Source organism: Sceloporus occidentalis, unplaced genomic scaffold, assembly GCF_023333645.1.
Source record: "Sceloporus occidentalis isolate IW3139 unplaced genomic scaffold, rSceOcc1.0.p SCAF_23, whole genome shotgun sequence".
Classification (NCBI taxonomy): Eukaryota; Metazoa; Chordata; class Lepidosauria; order Squamata; family Phrynosomatidae; genus Sceloporus; species Sceloporus occidentalis.
This window is the reverse complement of record NW_028317003.1, coordinates 3,955,297-3,981,274: the sequence shown is the minus strand read 5'-3', so window position 1 is coordinate 3,981,274 and position 25,978 is coordinate 3,955,297.

Genomic DNA, 25,978 nt, shown 5'->3' with positions numbered 1-25,978 from the left:
CCACTGCTTCTTCTTCGGTATGATTTACACAGCGCTTCATACAATACAAATATGACAAGACGAGAGTTGACAGACTAAGACAAACCGATACATTAGGCAGAAAGGGCCCTGCTTGCAAGCTTACAATCTTGCGGGATTCTCATTATATTCAAAAAGCATATTTACACATATAAAAAAAAAACGGACAAAACACATATTCAAACAAAAGTATTAAAAAAAAGTATTTTACATATTCAAAAAAACGGATTCACAAAAACGGAATTACATAAAATGTATTGGCTGAAACATATTGGCTCCGGATAACAGGAAAGTACCCAATAAACTCCCCTTGTGAACTTTCCAAGAAGGAAAGCAAAAGCTAGCCTCACTGTAGCAGTAGTGCAGGATCTGAGTGGATCAATGATCCTTTGTCAGGCAATTAAATGTGAACTGCTGTAAATCATCTGCTAACTCCGACTTCGTGGGCAAGCGAGCAATACTAGCAGGCAGCTGGAGTCGATCGGATTAAAAAAAAAACTTTCCCTAACATTAACCCCTTAACGTCCATTGCCGGGTCAGGCACGTCATGCAAAACGGTCACTTAACGACCTATGACATGCCTGACACGTCATCAGACTTAAACAAGCTTAGAAAGTGATCAATGATCACTTTCTAAGCTTAAACGGTGTTGCTGTAATGCCTCGATGTCGAGGCATTCAGCAACACCGAGATCGGCATGATGGGCCATGTCTGGCCCCTCCCCGGGGCGTCAACAGCCGCCATACATTGTATGGCGGCGGACGCCCGTTTTAAAAGCGTTTAGGAGGCGATCAACGATCACCTCCTAAACTTCAATGGTGTCGTTGGAATGCCTCGATCAGGAGGCATCCAGCGACACCAAACACTTACCTCTTGATGGACTGTGACCGCTCCGGAGAGCGGTCACAGCCGCAGCTGCACGCAGTCTTCACCATCCGCAAGATGGCGGCGGCCCGGGAAAAAAAATAATAAAGTTGAAAAAGTTCGCTAGACGGTCTCCTGACCTTCTAGAGAACTCTGGCTCCACTTGCTGGTTGAATACAGGTACTGCATTCAACCATACAAGTCAATGGAGGCCAGCTTTCTAATCACTATGTGATTAGTAAAATATTTAAAAAAAAAAAGAAAAAAAGAAAAAGCTTAAAAAAACATGGTAACATTTAAAAATTATTATGCTTTAGAGGAACTATCCAGTTCGAGCAAAATGTAAAAAAAAAGTCCAAAAAGAGTAAAATAAATAAAATTAAAAAATAAAGTTTATTATTATGAGCAAGTGCTAAAATTAGCGCTGTATCTTCCCAAAAATCCTGACGTTGAAAAATTTAAATAAAAGCATTTCAAATACCCAAGGGGTGTCTAATTTAAAAAAATGAATGGTTTGATGGGGTAAATTGGAGTGGCCGGGCTCAAAGATAGGGCATAGGCACAGACTGACCGAAATGGGGGGGGGGGGAAAAGCGCACTTCCAAAATGTGGCATTTTAACCTCAAACACCAGACAAACCCATACATGTGGGGTATGACTGAACTCGGGAGATGTTCCTGAACACATATTAGGGTGTTGTTTGATAGTGACGTATACCTGGAGCTATACATTTATACCCAAAATACAATTTGTGTGGAAAAAAAATAAAAAAAAAATACTACCACAAAGTGTGGCAAAGGCTGGTGGTAGAATCTGATGCATGGAAAGGGTTAAATACTACCATTTTAAGTACCTTGGGGTGTCTAGTTTTCAAAAATATATGGTTTTATGAGGTAAATTGTAGTGGCCAGGCTCAAAGATAGGGCATAGGCACAGACTAACCAAAATAGGGGAAAAAAAGCGCACTTCCCAAATGTGGCCTTTTAACCCCAAACAGCAGTCAAACCCATGCATGGGTGGTATCACTGTACTCGAGAGATGTTATTGAACACATATTAGGGTGTTTGATAGTGACGTATACCTGGAGCTATAAATGTATACCCAAAGTACAATTTGTGTAAAAAAAAATACCAAAAAAATACTAACACAAAGTGTGGCAAAGGCTGGTGGTAGAATCTCATGCATGGAAAGGGTTAAAATACTAGCATTTGAAATACCTTGGGGTGTCTAGTTTTCAAAAATATATGATTTGATGGGGTAAATTGCATTGGCCGGCTTCAAAGATACCCGAAATGGCACATGGGGGGAAGAATTACCAGATTTGGAAAAAATGGTTTTGAAATAGCAAAACGCTACCTGTACTTAATGCTCCATAACGTGCAGAAAAAAGCAAAAAAACATAAAAACATTGGGTATTTCTAAACTCAGGACAAATAGTAGAATATATTTAGTAGGGTTTTTCATTAGCTTTTTTGGATGAGTAAAAGATTTTTGGGGTAAAAGTCAGAAAATGTGGGTTTTTTTTACATTTTTCATCATATTTTATTACTTTTTTTATGGGAAATTAGATAATATGATTAAAACAATGGTATCTGAAGAAAGCCCTTCTTGTCCTGAAAAAAACAACATATAATTTGTGTGGGTTCACTAAATGAGTGAAGAGAAAATTACATCTAAACACGAACACCGCAAAAGTATTAAAACAGCCTCGGTCCCAATGGTACAAAAGGTAAAACACAGCCTGGTCCTTAAGGGGTTAAAAGACAATTCTAAACTAGCCCTCCAGCAAACTAGAACAACAATGGGATCTTTTGGGCTATCTTTTTAAATCTGTTATTAAAAGTTATATTTTATGGAGACACACATGCTCTAAGGATAATGTTCTGTATTTGGGTATCAGGGTCCATAATGTTCTGTATTTGGGTGTCAGGGTCCATATCTCTGTTTTTCCCTGCCTTGCCTCAGTCCCCATGTTTTGCTGTAATCCATTCCTGCATTTCCATATGTTCTGTCCTGAACCTCTTTCGTTCTGGACTGCTGCTATGTCAGGGTGCTGGTATGTGGCTGCACAACCCTAGATGCCCAACCGGGTGAGTGCATTCGCCCTGCACCAGGCCCTGTCCAGCTCCGCTACTGCGCAATAACTCCTGAACACAATCTTTGGGCGCTCTGGGTCATTACAGTCGTCTGTATGGACCCAGTCCGTGACATTGGGTTAGCCACTATTGTGTTTCTTTAGGTAATCTGTTTGTAGATATATTGATTTTGTAAAACTTAGTCACAACTAATTTAATCAATATCAGCCATTTTACTGACCTCACTGTAGAAAAAAAAAACCATCCGGGTTTGTCTATTTACCTCAACACCTAAATTTGATCATTTGATCTAAGAATTCTATTTACAAGTCCTAGAGTGTGTGACCAAGCATTATTTATGTTAACACTGGGAACCTTATTTTGGAATCTTGAATTTACTTCAGTTTGCCCAATTGATACTTTACATTTTTCAACAGGGATCCTCTTTATTAGAGTTCTCAGGGGCGTAACTAGAAACAACCAGGCCCTGATGTGAAAATACCCCCTGGTCCTCCAACTTCAGCTAGTCTATGCCATCATTGCCCCCACACAACTGGCCTGTGCTTCTTTGCCCCTTGCCTCCCCTTCTAACATACAACATATGTAAACATACAAATTGCACATACTTACTAATACTCACTGACACACACTCCATCTCACCCCACTTACACATCCATGCTGACACACAAGGACACATCCATGCTGACACATAGACAAGTACACATCCATGCTCTCTCTCTCTCACACACACACACACACGCACACATCCATGCTCAAATACACATAAGTACACATCCACGCTTACATATATATACATATATATATACACACTCACTGGCCACTTTATTAGGTACACCTTGCTAGTACTGGGTTGGAGCCCCTTTTGCCTTAGGAGCTGCCTTCATTCAAGAAAATTTCTCCCACACATTACACCACCACCACCAGCCTAAACCGTTGATACAAGGCAGTATTGTATATATACAGTATATATATTCATTATAAAGTATGAACAGTAGTGTTCAACAATTGCTCATATTTTTCCACTTTCTCATCTGCTTCCTTCTAGTCTTGTCTCTGGCAGTCCTGCAATTACTTCTTATCACTAGTAAAGTGACTTTAGCTTGACCCAAAATATTCTTTGATTGTGTCTATTATATCCATTATCGACTGGGATCTTGGAATCTCTCCTCATAGTCTGTGTTAGGTTCTTTTGGTATATTTATCATAACCCTGACCTTATATATATGTAACACTGCCATTCAAAAGAAGGCCTTCTAGCACCTAAATATGATTTATTGGTGTGTAGCTATATTTAGCTTATGATATCTTAGACCATAAGGGATTTTTATAAAAATATATATTCAGGCCTTCCTGTTGAAAAAACCTTTGGGAAAAATACATATTTGTCATTTAGTTTACATTAATAATTTAGATACTTATTACTACCAAAAACATAGAAATAAAAAGTAGTAAAAGATTCCCTTTTGATGAACTTTTATTGTAAAATAATAAAACATCTGTTATTTTTAACTAATAAGAGAATAAGGAATAAAAATAAAATTTGCAGGTAGTCATGCTCAACTGTACAACTGGAAACAATTTGTAATGGACAAACAGTACTGTTCGCCTGGAGCTTTACTGAGTATAACTAAAAGAATCGCAACAGAAATTCAAAAGAAATAATGGTACAAATGAGTAATTCTATTCCCTGTGATTTGAGTTTTGTTGATTGCTGTAGAGTTGAACATTATAGGTCTTCTGTCAAGTTCCTATAGAGTCTTGTCTTCTGTCTTTTGAGTTGGTCATATAAGTCTGTTGAATTGGTTATTAAATCTATTAATCCTACCAAGTTCTGACTATTTCGCCTCTTCCTGAGGAGTCAAGTTGATATTGTTGAGCTATTGCAGGAGTGTCCAAGTTTTTTCTGCAGTGGATAACTTCATCAGAAATGTATGTGTGCGTGGGCCACACTCATTTTTCACTGAGGGAAAAAATATGGCCTTTTAGCTTTATAATGCATATTAATACAGCGTTAATTTGGCGATAATGGAACAAGCAGTGGGCAGTTTTTGATCTTTTATATGTAATTCTATCAATACTAAATTACTTAAATTAAAGTCAGTCCATAAACCATTTAAAACAAGTTTAACCAAATAAAACTGTGCAAGGCTGGAGCACACTGTGGGTACAAGCTGGATTTAAGATGGCTGACGCACACTGAGTTGATCAGGACCGGATTAAGAGCATCATGGGCCTGATGCTGAGGATTTTAGTGGTCATTTTATGGAAATAAAATAGACAGAATCTTAACTATCGGCATCAATGTATACTGGATAGAGATGACATCAGCTCTCGGCAGATAATATGAGATAGAACCTTATGTGACGCGATTGGGAGTAATCAGTACACTAAAGTCATCATACACGGGAAGTGTGAAGCCACAATTTACTGCCACTAATCCTAGTCAATAAAATATGCAGATTGAAATAGAGTAAATAACACAAAACCTTTACTTTTCCACTCACTGATTTCTGGGCCAAGAAAGTGTTGTCCTCTAAAGTGACTACAAATTCAGGAGGGCGTTTTATCTCTGGATAACTAAAAATTAACTAATTCAATTTATCCCTACAGTAAGTAAAGTGCCAGGAAACAGACAACAAAATACACACCAGGACAAGCTGTGCCACACCGACACCCACACACACACACACACCAGGACAGGCTCTGCCACACAGATGCTCAAACACACAGATACCAGGACAGGCTCTGTCACAGCAGCCCCCAAACACACACACCAGGACAGGCTCTGCCACATTGACACCCAAACACACACACACCAGGACAGGCTCTGCCTCACTGACACACCAAACACACACACACCAGGATAGGCTCTGCCACACCGACACACCAAACACACAAACCAGGAAAGGCTCTGCCATATGACACGCCAAACACACACCAGGACAGGCTCTGCCACACTGACACCCAAACACACACACACACACGAGGACAGGCTCTGCCACACTGACACCCAAACACACACACATCAGGACAGAGTAAGCCACTACGAAGCATAATTTTTTTAATTTTCTATACTGCTTTGTCATTAATCCCCCTTTAAACTTGTGTATTAATGCCCCAGCCAGGCCCCCCTTTAGTATTGATTAATGTGTTCCGCCCCACAAACTTGTGTATTGCCCCCCTCTGTGCATTTATGCCACCACACCCATGTGTATTGATTTATTGTGTTGCCCCCTCAGCCAACCCTCCTCCCTTGTGTATTGATGCCCCCACCCTTTTTATAGTTGTTGATGTGATGCCCCCCAACCAGCCCCCCTTTTGTATTAATTTATGTGATGCCCAACCACCCTCTTGTCTATTGATGCCCCACTTCCATGTGTATTACCCCCAGCCACATACACCCCTGTTTATATTGATTTTGTAATTTCATAACCCAGCCATCCCCCTTTTGTATTATTTAAGTTTTAATGATGGCCCAAGGGAATTCCCCCCTCCCTTAAATATAGGTCCACTTTCCTCAAACCCCTATTTTTTTTTAAATACTTATATTTTCATTTTCCCCTGCTCTCCTCTGACGTAACGATCCTCTCCCTGTCAGGAGGAACTCTTCTGTGTGCCCCCCCCCTTGAGCGTCACATCTTGAAAGGGGTGGGAGAAAGAGCCTCACTGAGGCACTGCTACTGAGCAGCACGGTGTGTGTGCAAACCGGCCACCTAATAAAATTAAAGCGGCTGGCGTGCACACACGGTGGTCTTACCACCTCACCTCGGGGCTGCATCACGTGAACATGGGGTGCTCATGCGTGTGCACGATGGCCACTTTAATTTTATTAGGTGGCTGGCTTGCACACACCGTGCTGCACCGTGAGCAGGGCACCTTGAAGTCCAGTGGGCCGCACGCTTGACGCTCCTGAGGTATTGTCTTCAAAGACAATATTTTGATTGTCAGGACAGGCTGCACACAAGTGAAGAAGCATGTTGAGTGCTGTAATGGAGCTGACTTGAGTGTTTAACCCCTTAATGACAATTGCCGGTCCTGGCACGGCACGGAAAAGCATGTGCTTTACGACAATTGACGTGCCAGGACCGGCACGTCTTTAAACGGGTGCAGAAAGCGATCTACTATCGCTTTCTGCACCCAAAAAGCGTTGCTGAATGCCTCGACCTCGAGGCATTCAGCAACGCCGCGATCGGCACGAAGGGGCCATCTCTGGCCCCTCCACGGGGCGTCAACATCCGCCATACTTTGTATGGCGGCGGACGCCCGTTTTAAAAGCGTTTAGGAGGCGATCGGCGATCGACGATCGCCTCCTAAACTTAAATGGTGTCGCTGGAATGCCTCGATCAGGAGGCATCCAGCGACACCAAACACTAACCTTTTGATGGGCTGTGACCGCTCCGGAGAGCGGTCACAGCCGCAGCTGCCGGCAATCTTCGCCATCAAGGAAGATGGCCGCCGTCCTGTAACAGGAACCACAAATTTTAAAAGTTCGCTAGATGGTCCAGACCATCTAGAGAACTTTGGCTCCACTTGCAGGTTGAATACAGGTACTGCATTCACCATGCAAGTCAATGGAGCCCAGCTTTCTAATCACAGTGTGATTAGTAAAAATAAATTAAAAAATAAAATAAAATTAATAATAATTAGAAAAAAATAGTAAAAAAACAGTAAAATGTAAAAATCATTTCCCACTGATGTCACTATCAGGGGAACCTCCAAGTTGAAAAAAAATGTTAAATTTTTTTTTTTAAAAATAAAAAAAATATATATATATATATAAAAAATATATTTTTGTGAGCAAGTCCTAAAATTAGCATATTAGCTTAAAACAATTCTCGCATGGAAAGAGTTAAAATACTGGCATATTAAATGCCCGTGGGGTGTCTACTTTTAAAAAATGTATGATTTGATGGGGTAAATTGAATGGGCCAGGTTCAACAACGTCCCAATTAACACGGGGGGAAGGATGGCCACACATCTAATTTCCAATTAGAAAAATGCACATGTACCAAATGTGGCCTTTTAGTTCCCCCAAAAAATGACACACCCATGCATGTGGGGTATCACTGCACTCAGGAGATGTTGCTGAACACATTATGGGGTGTCGTGTGACAGCGGCATATACCAGGAGCTGTAAATTCATACATAAAGTAGGTGTGTGTGGGAAAAATACACACACAAAAATATTACTGCAAACTTTGAAAAAATGCTGGTGGTAAAATATGTGCATGCAAAGAGTTAAAATACCAGCATTTAAAATACCCTGTGGTGTCTAGTTTTGAAAAATATATGGTTTTGTTGGGCACACTGAAATGGCCTGGCTCAAAGATGTACCAAATAGGGCATGGGCAGTGGATCCCAAATGCCAAAGTTCAACATTGAAAAAAGCGCATGCCCCAAATGTGGCCCTTTTGCCCCAAAACAGCCAGGCAAAATCATTCATGTGAGGTATCGCTGTACTCAGGAGATGTTGCTGAACACATATTGGGGTGTTTTGTGATAGTGACATATACGAGAACATTTTAATTCATACCTGAATTAAAATGTGTGTGGAAAACCAAATGCAAAAAAATGACTACCACAAAGTTTGACAAAGACTGGTGGTAGATATGGTGCATGGAAAGAGTTAAAATACTAGCATTTGAAATACCCTGGGGTGTCTAGTTTTCAAAAATATATGGGTTTATTGGGCACACTGAAATGGCCCGGCTCAAAGATGTACCAAATAGGGCATGGGCAGTGGATCCCCAAATGCCAAAGTTCAACATTGAAAAATGCGCATGCCCCAAATGTGGCCCTTTTGCCCCCAAACAGCCAGGCAAAATCATTCATGTGGGGTATCGCTGCGCTCAGGAGATGTTGCTGAACACATATTGGGGTGTTTTGTGATAGTGACATAAACTAGAACATTTTAATTCATACCTGAAGTAAAATGTGTATGACAAAACAAATGCAAAAAAATGACTACCATAAAGTTTGACAAAGACTGGTGGTAGATATGGTGCATGGAAAGAGTTAAAATACTAGCATTTGGAATACCCTGGGCTGTCTAGTTTTCAAAAATATATGACTTGATGGGGTAAATTGCATTGGCCGGGTTCAAAGATACCCGAAATGGCACATGGGGGGAAGAATTACCAGATTTGGAAAAAATGGCTTTGAAATAGCAAAACGCTACCTGTACTTATTGCCCCATAATGGGTAGAAAAAAGCAAAAAAACATAAAAACATTGGGTATTTCTAAACTCAGGACAAATAGTAGAATCTATTTAGCAGGTTTTTTCATTACCTTTTATAGTTGAGTAAAAGATTTTTCAACTAAAAGTTAGAAACAGTCATTTTTTTCTAAATTTTTCACCATATTTTATAATTTTTTTAATAGTAAATAATATGATACAATCAAAACAATGTCATCTAAAGAAAGCCCTTCTTGTCCTGAAAAAAACAATATCTAATGTGTGTGGGTTCAGTAAACGGGAAAGAAGAAAATTACAGCTAAACACAAGCAGCGCAGAAATGTTAAAAAGGCCATTGTCACAAAGGGTACAAAAAGTAAAATCAGCCTTTGTCTCTAAGGGGTTAAACAAGTTTTTCATTTCAGCAGCTCTGAGCTTGCCAGAGCAACTTGACTTAACTCATTGCTTAGTGGATAGATCTTAAAACTATAGATGACTATTGTGTACTGTTATTCCTACCAGTATAATGCGATGGGCAGGACTAACAGTACAAACATCTGGTTAGTCCACTAATGCTGCCATCAAACATGTTTCAGGACTCAAATATCCCACTCTAATGGTCCCTTTTTAGCTTGGTCATCTCCAGAACTGATAACTGCTTCTGAAGTCCAGAATAGACTGGGGCCAAAATATCTATATGTCATTTTCCATATACATTTTAAAAATGGATCAGAATAATGGTTAATACACCAATTTCATGCTCACTTTATTCTCCTTATCCAGTGTCAGTGACTCATTTAAGATTTTACTATTTTTACAAAAGGTTATTCTTGCTCTTCCTTGAATTATGAAATCAGTTAATGCATTATACATTATGACCGTCCTTGGCCTTTTATGGTATGCATCATAGAAACATATGAAGGCTGAAATATAAACCCATATCACTTATGTACGTCAGTAAAGGTCATAAAAACATCAGAGAAATGAATGCTGTGACAGAATACCCCTTCACTTTGGTACTCTGTCCAGGAATCTTTACTTACACACAGTCTTCCAGGCTGCAGAGACGGCTCAGACACGAGGCCTGTTTTTATTTTTCGTCACAGGCATAACAGAAAATAAATAAATCAAAACAAAAAGCCTCGCTCTTGTGAGCACTAACTAATACAAGTTACTCCAACCTAACTGCAGTTGGACGGCTTATCCGTTCCAACAAAACAAAAGAACACAATATATGCAATAATTGCAGCAGTCAGTGTTTTTGGCAGCTCTCTCTCAGGGAGCCAAATGATCTCTCTTGCACTGAGACCAGGAGGCTACTTAACTGCCTCTCCCATTAATTAGTGGAACCAGGTGAGTACTAGGAGAGTATCCGATAATCTCCGGACTGGATTCCCACCTGCTGGTCTTCGGCTGCTCATAAACTGTGGAGTGGAGCACTGGCCCACCCTACTCTCCAAATGCTCCACCCCAGGGACCCAAAACACACAAATAACAGCAACAGACGTTAATAATTCCAATATTAACAGTGCATCTCCCTGGGGCTAGTAAAACTATTGTGGGTAACCACCCTTCAAAATATAAGGGGATATATACACTCCTTCCATTATCATCCCCTGCTTTCTGTCACAATGCTTTTAGACTAATGTTGCAAAGATTAGTGTTGTATTGTTTTATTTGCAGGATTTTTTTCTTAATTTTCACCTGCACAAAGATTCTAAAAAAATGTTCCTCAGGAAAAAGCATAGTGATGGTTTAAGCTGCATATATTCTATAGTACACCTATTTTTTATCTAAGATAAGCATTTTTAAACATTAATATTATTGCAAACTTTTTTTAGTGTATCACGTTGATGTGTAATGACTAGTCTTAAAGTGGTTGCTTTTTATACTGACGTGCTGTTTAGTAATGAAGACTTGCGAGCAGGGCCCTTTTTTGTCTTACATGCTCCTCTAGCCTCTTAAGAAATACTGCCATTTCCACATAGCCTCTTTGTGGTCTGCAATATAAAACACTGCCCAGTCCCATTGTTCCCTCCCCATTCCACAGGTCAAAATATTGCATAATATGTATGAATGTGGTTTCAAAAGAAGGCCCCACTTATTCGTAAAGAAACGTAATGTATATTATTCATGTGGGCGGGTCAGTATAAGAAGGCCCAGGCAGGTGCCTTAATCAGGGGGCGCCGTAGCACCTAGGCAGGGCCAGTCTTAGTAATAGGAGGCTTAGTACACAGCAGGTAAGTTCCAGGGAAGGGGATCTTTCTAGAGATGGACTGAACTGCCCTTTGGTGGAGGTGGATCTCCCTCTAACTGGCCCAGAATGAAGGGAGTGAGAGGTCTGTTCCTACAGATCTCTACTTTAGCGCTCCCTTGCAATGCTGCCGGCGATTGGTGTTGGGCGGTGAGATATGACTTCATATCACTGCACCCAACACTGAAGCAGCAAGCACCGCGAAGAGTACTATAATGGAGGTCTTTTGAAACAGACCTCACACTCCCACCAAAAGATCATAGTGTATAGAAGAAGGAAACAGAGAGAGAAAGGTCAGAGATAGCAAGAAAAGGGAGAGAGACAGTGAAGAGGAGACATAATGAGAAATGAGAGAGCAGAATGAATAGCAGAGAGATGGGGAGAAAGTAGTGAGGTAAGGAGAAAGGGTAGAGATAATACAAAAATATATAGATAATTAGAAAGAGGAGAGGGAATATTTGTGTTGTGAAAGTGTATGTTAGGGCAAGCTTGTTTAAAAGTGTGTAAGCGTGTGGGGGGTGCAAGAGTATATTCTTGACTGGAGTGCAACTTGGCCTACGATCATCCCCGCATTTGGGTATACAAAAAAATTGAAAAATTGAATCATGGTTGAACAAACATGGTGAAATGGTAAGCGGAACAAAAAAAACCTACCCCTATTGGTTATAAAGTAAGTAAGGTTCGCAGGATCGTTTTCTTTACTTACCATACCACCAAGCAGTTCCAGCTGCCTGCCTTCCCAATAGTAAAAAGGATTTCAGCGTCCATAACCCTTTGTCACATTCTCACAGAAACAACACAGATATATTCTCTGGGAACAAGTTTCTATGGACATAAACTATCCCTGAATGTTTTTTTTGTCATATGACAATTAAGCATTCTCTGACATACTCTGAATGAGGCAATATTTTACATGATTAAAAAATAACAATTGCAGGAAGTTCTGGGGCATTTAACAGTACTAGGAATGACGTTTTTAATCAGACCCAGGCTGGCTTTCTGGAACACTAGGCAGGTGGCCAATACGGCCAAATACTGCTGCTCTATTGACAGATCAGATCCTGCGGTGTGTGGGTGCCGTCTGGTTACATGAGGCTGCATGTACCTTGAGTATAAAAATGCTGGCTAGTATGTGATTTGACGCCTGCTGGCCTTTAAGTACCAGGGCCACTTAGTCACCCACGGTCTGGGCCTATATCTTATGCTATATTTAATTATTAAACATTTTGGTAATGGGAATAACACAAATAAAGGGAAGCAATTATTTTCTTATATAACATATTATTTGCATTGGGAGCACTTTTACTCCAAAACATCCACCCTCGTATTTAATGAGACAGTGTTTTGTCTCTTCAAAGCCTGTTCTATAGCTTCTGTATTATAATCTATTTCCATTTGTTCTGCAAGATTATTTCCTGTGGTATTTATATAAAGAGACAATGTATATAACTAAGACATATCCTAAAGGTGCCATAGCTTATCTAGAGTGGCACATACCGTAGTTGGGTAGGAAGAGTGTAACATTTTAAATGATTTCTGCCATGTGATAGAAAAGTATAGAAACATGGCAGGTAAGCAAGTTAAATGCAAACTAATAAATTCATAGAATAAGTTAGATAATTTTTCTTATTACAAAATAATAATTGTTATTAATGTCATTTCATTGTACTGTTTTTGTTTTCATTTTTACTTTTCCTGGTAGTCCATGCTACAATAATAAATTAAATTTATGCAGATTTTTTCTATATCATGGAGCCTTGAGGTTCTTGCTCTACTGCCGTCCATAAGAAGAAACTTATAAGTAAACTATAGAAACGCATTTTCAGCTGCAGTTAGTCGTAACACAATACTATGATCTCTAGACCTGTAGTTCTCTGTAATATGGGAAGTGGTTCCCATTTTTCTACTGAACGTTTGAATTAGCTGCTTCCAAGTTTTCCAGCTTATCCAGGACTATTCTTCAGCAAAATGACACCCCACATTAAATCCATGGATGGCTCTATACCATGTATGTATGTAAAATACAGCCTTTAACATGTCACATGACAGGGTGCCTCACTCTCTCTGGTCAGAGCATGAGCAGCAATCTGCACAACAAAATAAATTAAATAATTAACTTGATAAAGACACATAGCCGTTCATTAGGCATTTAAACATGTAATTTTGTGTCCCTACAACACAGTAGGGACACAATATGTATATAGGTTGAACTTGATGGACTTTGGTCTTTTTTCAACCTTATGAACTATGTTACTATGTTACTATGTACCCCCAGTAAATGCAATAACTAGATCAGTAATTAACAAATCAAGACTTATAGTAGCATTTTACCAAAATATTACAGAATATGTGCAGCTAATTAAGTGGAAACATTTTAAGCTTACATCAGCTGGCTGCTTCTGAAAAGTCTTATAAAGCAAGTGCACAGACCGGCATCTTTGATGCTTGCAACTATACTCCTTATAAATACAAACTGTGCAACTAAGGACAGTGGAATAAGCTATATTAATCAGTTGATAAAAATTTTCCTCATAAAGGTAAAATTAGAAAATAGTAAAAAAAAATAGATAAATAGATAAATACAGGTGACCTCATTTTTTTTATGGTCCCTGGGCTAATGAAAAGGGGACAACTAGATTAGGTCTATGCAGATCTTTGTTCATTTAATATGAACAAAGAAGCTGGCAAATAATTGTTTGCTAATCTATACAAGTGGTTACAATATGTATAAAAATAGCTGAAAGTGTGTTGATAAATAACACTGTGTATTATCTATACTTTTTATACACTGTGTATACACTGTGTATATTATTATACTTTTCTTCTAAATGCATTACTCAGTAAAGTAGGATACTGGGGGGGGGGTTGCCCCAGGCGCCACTCATCAAGGGGGTGCCACCAGGCCAGCAGTGGTTGGGTTCCATAAAACTGATATTACTGATATTTTGGTTGAGGAGATCAAGGATTCCCCTCTAACTGGCTTAAACTCAATCAAGGGAGCGGGAGGTGTATTAATACAGACCTCCGATCCTGCTCCCTTAGTATGCGCCCTGGCAACTGATGCTCTGATGTCAGGGCACAGCACTAAAACCGCCTGTGTGATTTCGCACCAGAAGGCCTTTGCAAGAAGACAGAATAAGAAGAGCCTAGAGGAGGAACGAAGAGGAGGAGGTGGAGGAGGAAAAAGAGCTGTAGCAAGAAAAGGGACAGTGATGGAGAATAGGTAGGGAGAAAGCAATAGTAAGTGTGTGAGAGTGATAGGAGTTATGCTGTATCATTGCCAATGTCTTGCTCAATATATAATGATAGCAACTATGTTGTACCACTGTCAGTGTCTGACTCAGTGTATAGTGACAAGAGTTACACTGTACCATTGTCAATGTCTGGCTTAATATATAATGATAGCAGTTATGCTACCACCGTCAATGTCTGGCTCAGAATATAGTGACATGTGTAATGCTGTACCACCGTAAATGTCTGCCTCAGTATATAATCATAGCAGTTATGCTGTACCACCATCAATGTCTGGCTCAAAATATAGTGATAAGAGTTTTGCTACACCATATTTGTTTAGTAAATGGTATTTATTTAAACTTATTTATTTATAATAAGTTGATATTTTTTTTTTAGATTTCTAGTTTTTTCCAGTTGGCACACAGTGTACAAATGTGTGCAATCAATATTCTTGCCAACATTAATTTTTTGTGGGTGTCATTTTAAAGTGTAAAGCCATACACAGGATCCAATTACTCTAAGTATGCCCCTGACTCAGTTACAAAAATAACCTAAATAATCTACAGGTCACAAAATCACATAAAAACTCTTTGCAAAGCCCTAACCCTAGCCACACCTATAGCTACACCCCGTAAAACAAAGTTGTCCCTATTTGGCCAGTAGAAATGTTGGGAGGTATGAAGTCAAAGACTACATTGGGCACAACAAGAGAAGGTAATGTGCACGAGCAAGTAACAAAACAGTTTTTCATCTGTACTCTTAAGGAAGCAGTTCTGAAATCTGCTATAGACTATAAAGAAATTATTGGATCTGTTCTAGCTATATGGGGGGGTATTTAAGTTCTCAGCACTTATTCATTCATTGCTGTGAGAGCATCTATTGGCATCTATTAGATCAGCATCTATTGTGCAATGGATTTTTCCCTTTGATTTTGGCGAATGTCTCTTACTCATGGATCTCATGTTCTGTGGATCTTATGTTTTCCAGTATCTGTACAGGTTGGGTTCAAATGCTTCTATCATCTTCGTCATTGTTAACCATTTTTCCATCTGTAAATAGTAACATGTCTTATATATTTCTAGATTTTCTGAACACAACTTTAGTATTTGTGCACTGCTCTTTTACATGCAGACTCGGAAATGTCATCCTTTTGTAAAATGATTAAGTAGTTGGTGGATGAATCACATCTGCTCTGTAACATAGGAAGCCATCTGTACCAGTAATAGTCAAAAATATGTCAGAGCCATGAAAAAATGTGAAGCCATGAGGCAGAACAAAGTGAAAAAAGTAGTTAACTTAATAAGCTGAAATTGTTAAAACTGTCTTTTAAAATTATTATCCACAGTAAAGCATTCTGGCTAGTACACATTTCTTTCAGGACAAACAACAGATGTAGTTTTGATAGCTGTATCAATAAGACTATGTATAAATAATATGACATTGTGTTGGGTACAAGAATCAAAGCTGTTCTAAGACAGACCAGAATTGTTTTTAGTTGTTACATAATTATACATATATTAATTACATTCAATTATATAGTGCCAGCAGATTCCACAGCACTGTTAGAATGGGGGACCATAAAAATGTTTAGCATAGACAATTTAAAATTGACAATAACATTTACACGGGTTGAGACAGACTTGTACAGAACGAGAAGTGATGCCTGCCTTTGTCAGCTTACAATTTATTGCGTGGCAAAGGAGGTGTTGGAGGTAAGGCAAGGTTGTATATTAGAAGGTTGTGGTCAGACGGGAAGAAGGGAGTGTTCGAGAAATGGAAGCCATGTAGCAAAGCGATCCATGAGTTGGTGAGTAGGACTAGGTGTCATGAACTGGGTAGTAGTAGGACAGGGACTGGTGCAGGGCGACAGCACTGTCCCGGTGGGCATCTAGGGTTGTGCAGCCACATACCAGCGCCCTGACATAACAGCGGATGATGACAGAACAGAGCAGAACTTGGAGATATCCTGCAGGCACCCTGGAGCAAGCATGAGACATAGCACTGGAATCATGTGCAGGATGCTGCAGGCTGGGAGTAGGGAAGCTAAGCAGAGTATATAGTAGAAACATAACAAGCAAGACACAGGACACCCCTTTACCGGGGATTCAAGACAGGACACCCCTCTACCGGGGATACAAGACAGGACACCCTTCTACTGGGGATACAGGACAGGAAAGTACAGGGCTGCCTAGACTAACCTGGCTACACATAACAGGAGTACACAGAAACCACAGAACCAAACAGGACTAGGCTAGGTCTACAACATAACAATTGGAGATTCCATCACATCTTATGGCCATAGTATGCTTAGCCCACCACTACGCCAAAGTACTCCAATATTCGGTGGGTCCTAACGCCAAACCCTGCCTACAGAGGTAATAAACAAACTAAACATGAAATCCAAACACATATCAGAGAGACATACCTGTAGACTGCAGACTGACAAACATAACGGGTGTGGCACGCCTTATAAAGAAAACAGAGCTGAAGCAAAGGAATAGGAACTGGAAGCAAGGAATAGAAGATCAGAACAGAGCATAAGGAAATCCAGGAATGGATTGTAGCAAAACAGAGAAACTGTAGCAAGACAGAGTAATGCAGCTCCGCAGCCTGGGTAGAACGTGACACTAGGTGGTCGTTAAATCACAGCAAGACCCATGGCAAGTGTAGAGGAGAGACAACAGGCAAGTGGAGTGGACAACTCTGTATTCCCAAGAATAAATGGGGTTTCTATATATAAGCAATGTCAAGTGTACATTATATTTTTTTATATATTCATTACCTCTATTTTATTATTTTTAATTATTGTTTTGTTCATTTTTGAAAGAAAGGGAACCTGGTGTTACCAGCAATGCTGAACTCAGCTGACAAATTGAAGACCTTTCTAAGGCCAGATAGCCCGATCTCCTGTGTAGTGGCTCTGGGAGCCTTAATCCACTAGATATAACCAAGCATATACTTGTGACAAAACAATCTAATCTTTTAGGGCTTAACCCCTTTGTGACCGTACTGTTTTTGAACCATTTGTTACAATGGCTGTTTTAATATTTGTGCTTGCTTTGTGTTAAGCTGTAATTTTTTTCTTTCCTATTTACTGTTCCCACACAAATCATATATTGTTTTAAAAACATATAATGTATAAAAAAAATATAACATTTGGTGACACATTGAAAGAAAATCCCACCTTTTCTGAAAAAAAAACCTGCTAAGTATATTCTTATATTTATACAGAAAAATGGTTCAGTCCATGAGGTTACAATAGAGCTATTATTCACTTTGGCTCCATAAGACATACTGCACTATTTTTAATTTTTTTCATTTTACATATCTCCATTCCCTGGTTATATTGGAAGACCCTTACAGCTATCATACTCTTAGGCGCGACCGCCACACCCATCCCAAATATTGGCCTAAGTTTAGAAATACCCAATGTTTTTATATTTTGGGGTTGGTTTTTTTGCAGGTTATATGGCAATAAGTACAAGTTGTGTATTGCTATTTCAAAACCATTTTCCCCCAAAATGAGTGATAGTGACATTGTAACATTGATATCTGCCATGCATCCCTGAATCACCCTCTGAAGTACACAACCCAGGATGTTCAACTTGGTATATTTTGACACTGTGTATGCAGTGATCAATGGCAAGGGTTAAAAACCCCTCCTTTCCAATGAATATCATTGAATGTTGCTGAGTGATGAAAGCTCTTTTCAGCAGCAGGACAATGCCATATTTAAAATGCCCAACATGCAAGTACCCCAAATCTTTATCCAAGCCCTATAGTCTTGGATAAAGTCTCAAGTAATTGGGGAAACGTGGCATTCTGTTTTGGGGGGGCGGGGTAGAAGTAGTCCCAACTACCTGACAACAGAACCCCTTCCAAGCCCAGGGCCCAAAGCCTGTAGAGAGGAAGCTGGCCCCCAGTCCTCTGGTCCTTAACATTTATACATTTACTCACTAATTTATTCACCCATTCATTTTTTTGTTTGTGAAAAAATCACAATGCTGTAACAAATGTTTTTAACCGTTTATAACAGTTTTTAACATTTCAAGACCATCATGCTTCCATTCACAAAAATAATTTATATATTTAAGGATCCCCAGATTATTTTCAGGTTACCCTTTTAAAGGTATTTTTTTGTATGAGCATAACCTACATATGTTTGTGCATTCATAATAGATAACACTTCTAGCAACCTTTTGAGCTTTATGTAGGCAAAACGTGATCAAAGTGCAATTACTGGAAGAGTGACAAGGAACATTCAGTTGCTATGGTGACTGCTCTATATTTAGCAGAGAGATATGCGCCACCTGAAGTATAGCCTGTGTTGTACTGGAATGACACACTGCTTACCAGCAATTCAAGGTGCCCCTTACGCTTGTTTAAAGGCTCCTTTAATATTTATAATAAGGTTGAAAAAGTCAACTGAGTTTAACTTTCCAAGATATCCCTAACTGCTTTGAACCAGATGATCCCAAAGTCATTTAAGGCATTACCCCAGAGAATGGGTCCTTGAGAGTAAAGGCACTCCCAAAGGGCCTACTCATGTGGCCAATCCGGCAGAAAACTACATACCTTACCAGTGTTATTGTTTAAAATATTGTGATATAAGTATATTATCTTTTTGTTTTATTATATAAAGGCTTAACTTTTATTGTAAAAAAAAATGTGAATATCAAACAATGTGGGGTCCAGAGCAAATTAGCAATTGATGGTATTATAGCTAAATATGAGGGAATTATTTTGGTTGGTTAGAAACAGAAGTTGAGAGTAACAAAGGTCATTTTGTGTCATTTTTATTAGATCCAGCTGCCAATATATACTAATATTAGCCCCTGCTGCCAATATATATATATATATATATATTAGATCCTGCTACCAATGTATATAAATATTGGACCCTGTTGCCAATATGTTTTATATTGAAAAAATTGGACCCCAGGAAAGCAGTTCCAAGCTCCCTAGCATTCAATCACTAGGGATTTTTGCCACACTGACTGCAGATTAGGAGAAGACTGTGAGAGTCAGTGCAGTCTTCCCTCGTTCTGACCCTACAGTGACATTGAGAGGTCCTCCAGCCCCCGTAATCAAACCCCCAGTAATCATCCCTTTGTCCCCTCATTCACTAAGCCACATCTCTCTTTTACTTAGTCCTTGTAGTTCAGGTATAGCTCCAATAAACAATACATGTAAACAGCACATGCATCTATAGATCTGAATAAGACATAAAAACTATATATTTGCAGGTATACATAAATAATGTATGGAAACCTAAGATAACATGTATAGATCAACAGAACACACAAACCCAACATTGCAGATATAGATCAACTGGAAATCACATGTAAACTCAGCACTGAAGGTATAGATCAAAGAAACAACACATGGATTCCTCTCCCTCACACCCCACAATTGGCATTACTCCATATATTTCCAGATGATACTCCTTCGACCACCCGGAAGTTGGTTACTCATTTTTTCTTAACTATGAAATTAATGATTGCTCGTAATTGGAAATCATCCACGATGATTCCTCGCCTATTTGACATCCTCCACCATCTTGAACACACACATATTTTAGAAAGGCTATCTTTTCAAAATGATCAAATGCTCCCTATGTTCACAAAGATTTGGGCCCCCTGGTCCCAAATTCGGCTCTCGCCACTATGGCAGGGTTGACGAGTTGTGGAGCATTGGTATGTCACGCCCGGTCTTTCTTTATCTCTCATTGTATACTTTTCTTTTGGGTTACTTGACGGCTACATAATGTAACTGATCCTGGCTATTTCTGGTGTACCATTATGTCTGACTTGATCCATACAAGTTCTTGAATTTTTGTTTATGTTACAAGTTGTCTTGCTACCACTGACCTTTTCCATCATTAGCGCTTTCCAGCGCTGTGAAGATTGACGAGCATAGGATACTGCGGGTTGATGCTATCTCTCATAAGCTTGGAGATATGCTGGCTGTCCTGTCATATTGGAATGCTGACGGTTTTATGTGTACTTGATGTCATTGTGATGTACTTTATTTTACCCACTCATGTACCTGCACTACTGACAATTTTTTACTGTACTGTTTTTCATGCCCGCTTTGCTGTAAAAGCATGTTCTCATAATATTGTAAAATGTATTGGAAACAAAAAGATGAAAATAAAGAAAATTTTAAATAAATATAAAAAAAGAAACAACACATGGAAACATCACTGCAGGTATGGAGCAACTTAAAAAGACAAACAAACACTGTATTTGCAGGTACAGATAAATAATTTATGGAAATATAGCATAGCAGATATAGATCAACAGAATAACACAAAAACCCAGCTTTGCATGTATATATCAATTGGAAATCACATAAAAACTCAGCATTAAAGGGGGCGTGGCTTGGCAGCACATAAGATGGACGCATAAGTCCGGAGCTCCGGCGCATCGGGCCCTAAAATACGCTCCAGACTCGCTCTTTCACTCACCATGGGCAAGCACACCAAGGCTCCCAACACCCCGAGGCCATCGGGTTCCAAGGAGAAAGGATCCCTTACCTCTGTCCGCTCGTTTTTCCAGTCCTCCTCGGATCAGGACTCTCGGGATTCTTTTCAAAGGCCGCCATCTCCTTCGTTAAGCGTGGCGAGTGACGCGGCGGAGGACGCTTCTCAGGCGCCTGGTCTGGTCTCTCCAGCCCCTGCTCCTCGCTCCTGGAAAGAGAAACTGGATTTATTACCCACCAAGGCGGACATCGCGGATATCGTGGACAGGGCTACGCAGGGAATTCGCTCCAGCCTCGCGGACATTCAGTCTGATATCCGCCATATTGGAGACCGCGTGGCGGCTTTAGAAGATGACCAACCTCGGATCCACAATGCTGTGGACTCCCTGACTTCCCAACTTCGCCTACAATCCCACTTGGTGACTCACTTGTCACGCAAACTCGAAGACCTGGACAACCGGGGACGCAGAAATAACATTCGGGTTCGCGGCCTACCTGAGTCGGTGGCGCACTCAGACCTTCCCTTCACTCTGCAATCAATTTTCAACAAGGTCCTGAGCAGGCCCCTAGAGGATGTTATTCGCTTTGATCGTGCCCACAGGGCCCTCCGTCAGCGGCCTCCGGACAACTTACCTCCGCGCGACGTGATTTGTTGCTTCCAGGATTTCCTCCTTAAGGAAGAGGTCTTACGGGCATTCCGGGATCGCCCTTCATTCACATGGGACTCCCACGTGCTCTCTGTCTACCAAGACTTATCCCCGGTCACGTTGCAGAACCGGCGCCTACTGCAGCCAGTCACGCAAGCCCTCAGGGAGGCTCGCATCCCCTACCAGTGGGGATTCCCCTTCGCTTTAATCGTGCGCAGGGGCTCGGACACTCATATCATCCGGCAACACAGCGATGTACCTAGTTTTACAGAGGCGCTGGGCCTCCCGCGTTGTAAAGTTGCCGACTGGGAACATTCCTTTACGCCGCCCGCCAGCCTCTTGGATCCCTCGAAGATGTGGTCACCCAGGCCGCAAAGACCCAAACGCCAGAAGACACGGAATGACCCCCCGGAGTGATGTTTCATTTGACTTTTTCCCGTGCCGTCCCGTCCTGCTCGCCGCTTTCCCGTCGTTGCTGCCTCGAGGCATCACCTGGGACCAGGGACGTTTTCAGCGTTGTGGTGCCGTCTCTGCGGCACCGGGTCTTCTCCTGTGCCGCGTTACTGGTTGCCGGACTGCTGTGATCGTTGGACTTCCTTCGTCCTGAGTTGCCTCCTGGTACCGGGACACCGGTATTTTCCTTATTTTCCGCTATTTCATTTTTCCTTTTTATTTGTGTCATGCGCAAGGTATCTGCCGGTGGGGTTGCCCGTTTGCTTACCGCTATGGGCTGTGCCTATCCTAATTGCCTACCACTGCGGTGTTTCTAGATGCACACATATTTCCACTTCGTTTACACCGCGGCGAACATCGGTTCCCCAGCTTCTCAGCTGTTGGCGGGATGCACCATTGTTCACGTCGCGGGGCTCCATTCCCTTATTTACTCTTTCACTTTTTCTTTCCCTTACCACTTTTCTCCTCGCATAAGGGCGCTCTATGGTTTTTGAGTGTTGGTTACCACTGGGCCTGATGTACAACCGGACTCATCGTTTCATTTCTGATTCCTTTGTCAGTTTTTTTTTCTTTTTTGCACACTACATATTACACTACTGCGTATACGGATGTCCTCTTGTGACTTCCCTTTCACACACACTCCCCGGAGCTTTCCGACCCTCTCCCTACCCGGGGGAACGGTATTGGTTCTGGACCTACGGTTAGGTCCCGTTGCTCACTATATGATGCCTTGGCATCCAGGGTCCTCGGCACTCCCACTCGAGTGCGCAGGGGCCTTTTTGTTTTTGTTTCTGTTTTGTTATTATTGTTGCCTTTGTTTTATAATGTTATTTACCTGCTGCTGCTCTGCTGTCGGTTCCGCTGGTCTCTCCAGACATCCTCTCGATGATACCTGACATAGTCAAGTTCACCTCTCTGAATGTGAGAGGTTTGAACAAACCCCAGAAGAGGTCTCAATTATTACATGTTCTAAACTCCTTTAAGACTCACGTTGCGTTCCTCCAAGAGACGCACTTTAAATTACCAAAAGAATTTAAACTCACTAATCGTCTCTACACCCAAGCATTTTTCTCTAGCTCCCCGGAATCCAAGACTAAAGGAGTGGCAATCCTTATCCATAAAATGCTCCCATTCCAAACGCTGGAGGTCTGGAGGGACCCGGAGGGCAGGGCCATCTTTCTAAAGGGGTTTTTATTTAATCAAAAGGTTACACTCGCAAATGTTTATGCTCCCAACCATGGCCAGCCTCTCTTTCTCAGCCGCTTATTGTCCAGACTTGGGGACTTTCAGGAAGGTCTTACTATTTTTGGTGGAGATCTTAACATGACACTGGACCCGCTCAGGGATTCTTCTGCCAGATACTCTCATATTCCATACGCCCATATTAAGAGAGTTAGGAGAGCGTTGCACCTGCATCAGCTGGTTGATGTTTGGAGGGCCCAACATCCGACTGTTAATGACTATACCTTCTACTCCCCACCACACGACCGTTACACTAGAATCGACGTGTTTTTTCTGTCCCACCACCACCTTTTGCAATTACACTCCTCTAGCATTGGCATTCAGTCACTCAGCGACCATGCACCCATACACTTTTCCCTCAGGATGTCGCAGCCCCAGCCCAGGCGTTGGAACTGGCGCCTTAATGACAATCTCATTGACGATCCCGCTGCCCTCTCGGACTTGTCGGACCATTTGAAGAACTATTTTGCGGAAAAAGTTTCCGATGACCTTCCCTTTCCCACTGTCTGGGAGGCTCACAAGGCTGTGATAAGGGGGCACTTGATTCGGTTAGGCTCTACTATTAAAAAGCTGAAAATGGCTACAATGTTGTCGCTTACGAAGCAACTGTATCGTTTAGAACAATCCCATAAAGCATCATTAGACCCTTCTGTGTTGTCGCAATTGCAGACTCTACGAACCCAATTGGCCTCCCTCCTGGACGAGCGGGTAAAACGTTCCTTTCTTTTGGCCAGGAAACCCTTCTACGAGCTCGGAGACAAGCCGGGCAAACTTCTTGCCAGGGCGCTTCGTGCGCGTAGATCCGCCGTTTATATCTCAAAGATTCGGGATCGTGCCGGTTCGCTCGTGCACGACTCCCCGGGGATCGCGAAATGTTTTCACGCTTATTACAGGTCCCTTTATAATCTCCCCTCCTTGGCGCAAACTGACCCCACGTATTTAGCTTCGATTAAGGCGTATATCGCTAAACACCTCTCTCGACGCCTGGGGGACACGGCTGTGGCGGCTTTACATGCCCCCATAACGTGCGATGAAATCAAGACAGCCCTGAAATTAGCCCCTAAGGGTAAGTGCCCGGGTCCTGACGGGTTTACCACTCACTACTATGCCCGTTTCTTCCCAGTCCTCGGACATCACCTGACCACGCTCTTCAACTCCTTTGCGAAGGGTCACGTTCCTGATCCCCAGACCAATCTGGCGCATATAACGGTCATCCCTAAACCGGGCAGGGATGTGGAGCTTTGCTCTAATTACCGCCCCATTTCATTAATTAACACCGACCTCAAACTCCTCGCTAAAGTAATGGCCCTCCGACTGCAGCTTCACATTCCGTCTTTGATTCATGGGGATCAGGTTGGCTTCGTTCCTGGGAGGGAAGCCAGGGATAATACCATCCGGGTTCTTAACTTGATGGCGTTTGCCCACGATCGTTGCCTCCCCTATACCCTTCTCTCTCTCGACGCCGAGAAGGCGTTCGACAGGGTGGCCTGGCCCTTTCTTTTCCAGACGTTGGAGTCGCTAGGTATGGAAGGAAACTTCCTTAATCAAGTTCGAGCGCTGTATTCCAATCCCTCAGCCCAAATCAAAATCAATGGCATCCTTTCCGAGAATCTCGCTATCACCAATGGTACCCGGCAGGGTTGTCCCCTTTCACCCTTACTGTTTTTGCTGGTGATGGAACCCCTAGCGGCCGCTATTAGATGCAATACTCAGATTACAGGGTTTACCTTGGGGGGTCACACTCATAAAATCGCTGTTTACGCGGACGATATGCTCTGTCTGGTTACAGATCCTGTGAGCTCCCTGCCGCATCTCGTAAATGAATTACACTCCTTTAATGCCCTCTCAAATTATAAAATTAATCTTCAGAAATCTGAGATTTTAGGGGTCAATATCTCCCCTGTTCTTAAAACCGCTATAATGGGCTCCTTCCCCTTCAGGTGGTCCGAGTCGGCCATTAAATATCTGGGGATCTGGATCCCGGTGGATTATTCGCAACTTGCGCGTCTCAATTACGACGCTCTGCTCTCCGCGGTGGTCACAGATCTGCGTCGGTGGTCGACCCCCCACATCTCGTGGTTCGGCCGTGTGGGAGTGTTGAAGATGACTGTTTTGCCCAAATTTCTCTATTTATTGCAGTGCCTACCCATATTCTTGCCCCGTTCTTATTTTAAATCCTGCCACAGGGCCTTTTTGAAGTTTATTTGGAATGAGCGTCATCCGCGCTTGTCCTTCATGCATCTCACTAGACATAAATCCAGAGGGGGTTTGGGGGTCCCTAATATTGAATGGTACTGGCAGGCGTCGCATATGCGTCGTGTTGTGGAGTGGTCGGTCGGACCCCCGAAATTATGGGTGGCTTTGGAGAACTCTTTTTTTGTGCATGACGTTTCGACTGCTCCCTGGTTACCGGACCGCTATAGGGGCCTGACGTTGCGTGTCCACCCTACGATCCCCGCCACGTTGCGGGTCTTGAAACGATTGTCGGTCCGTGGCCTGCTCACCACGACC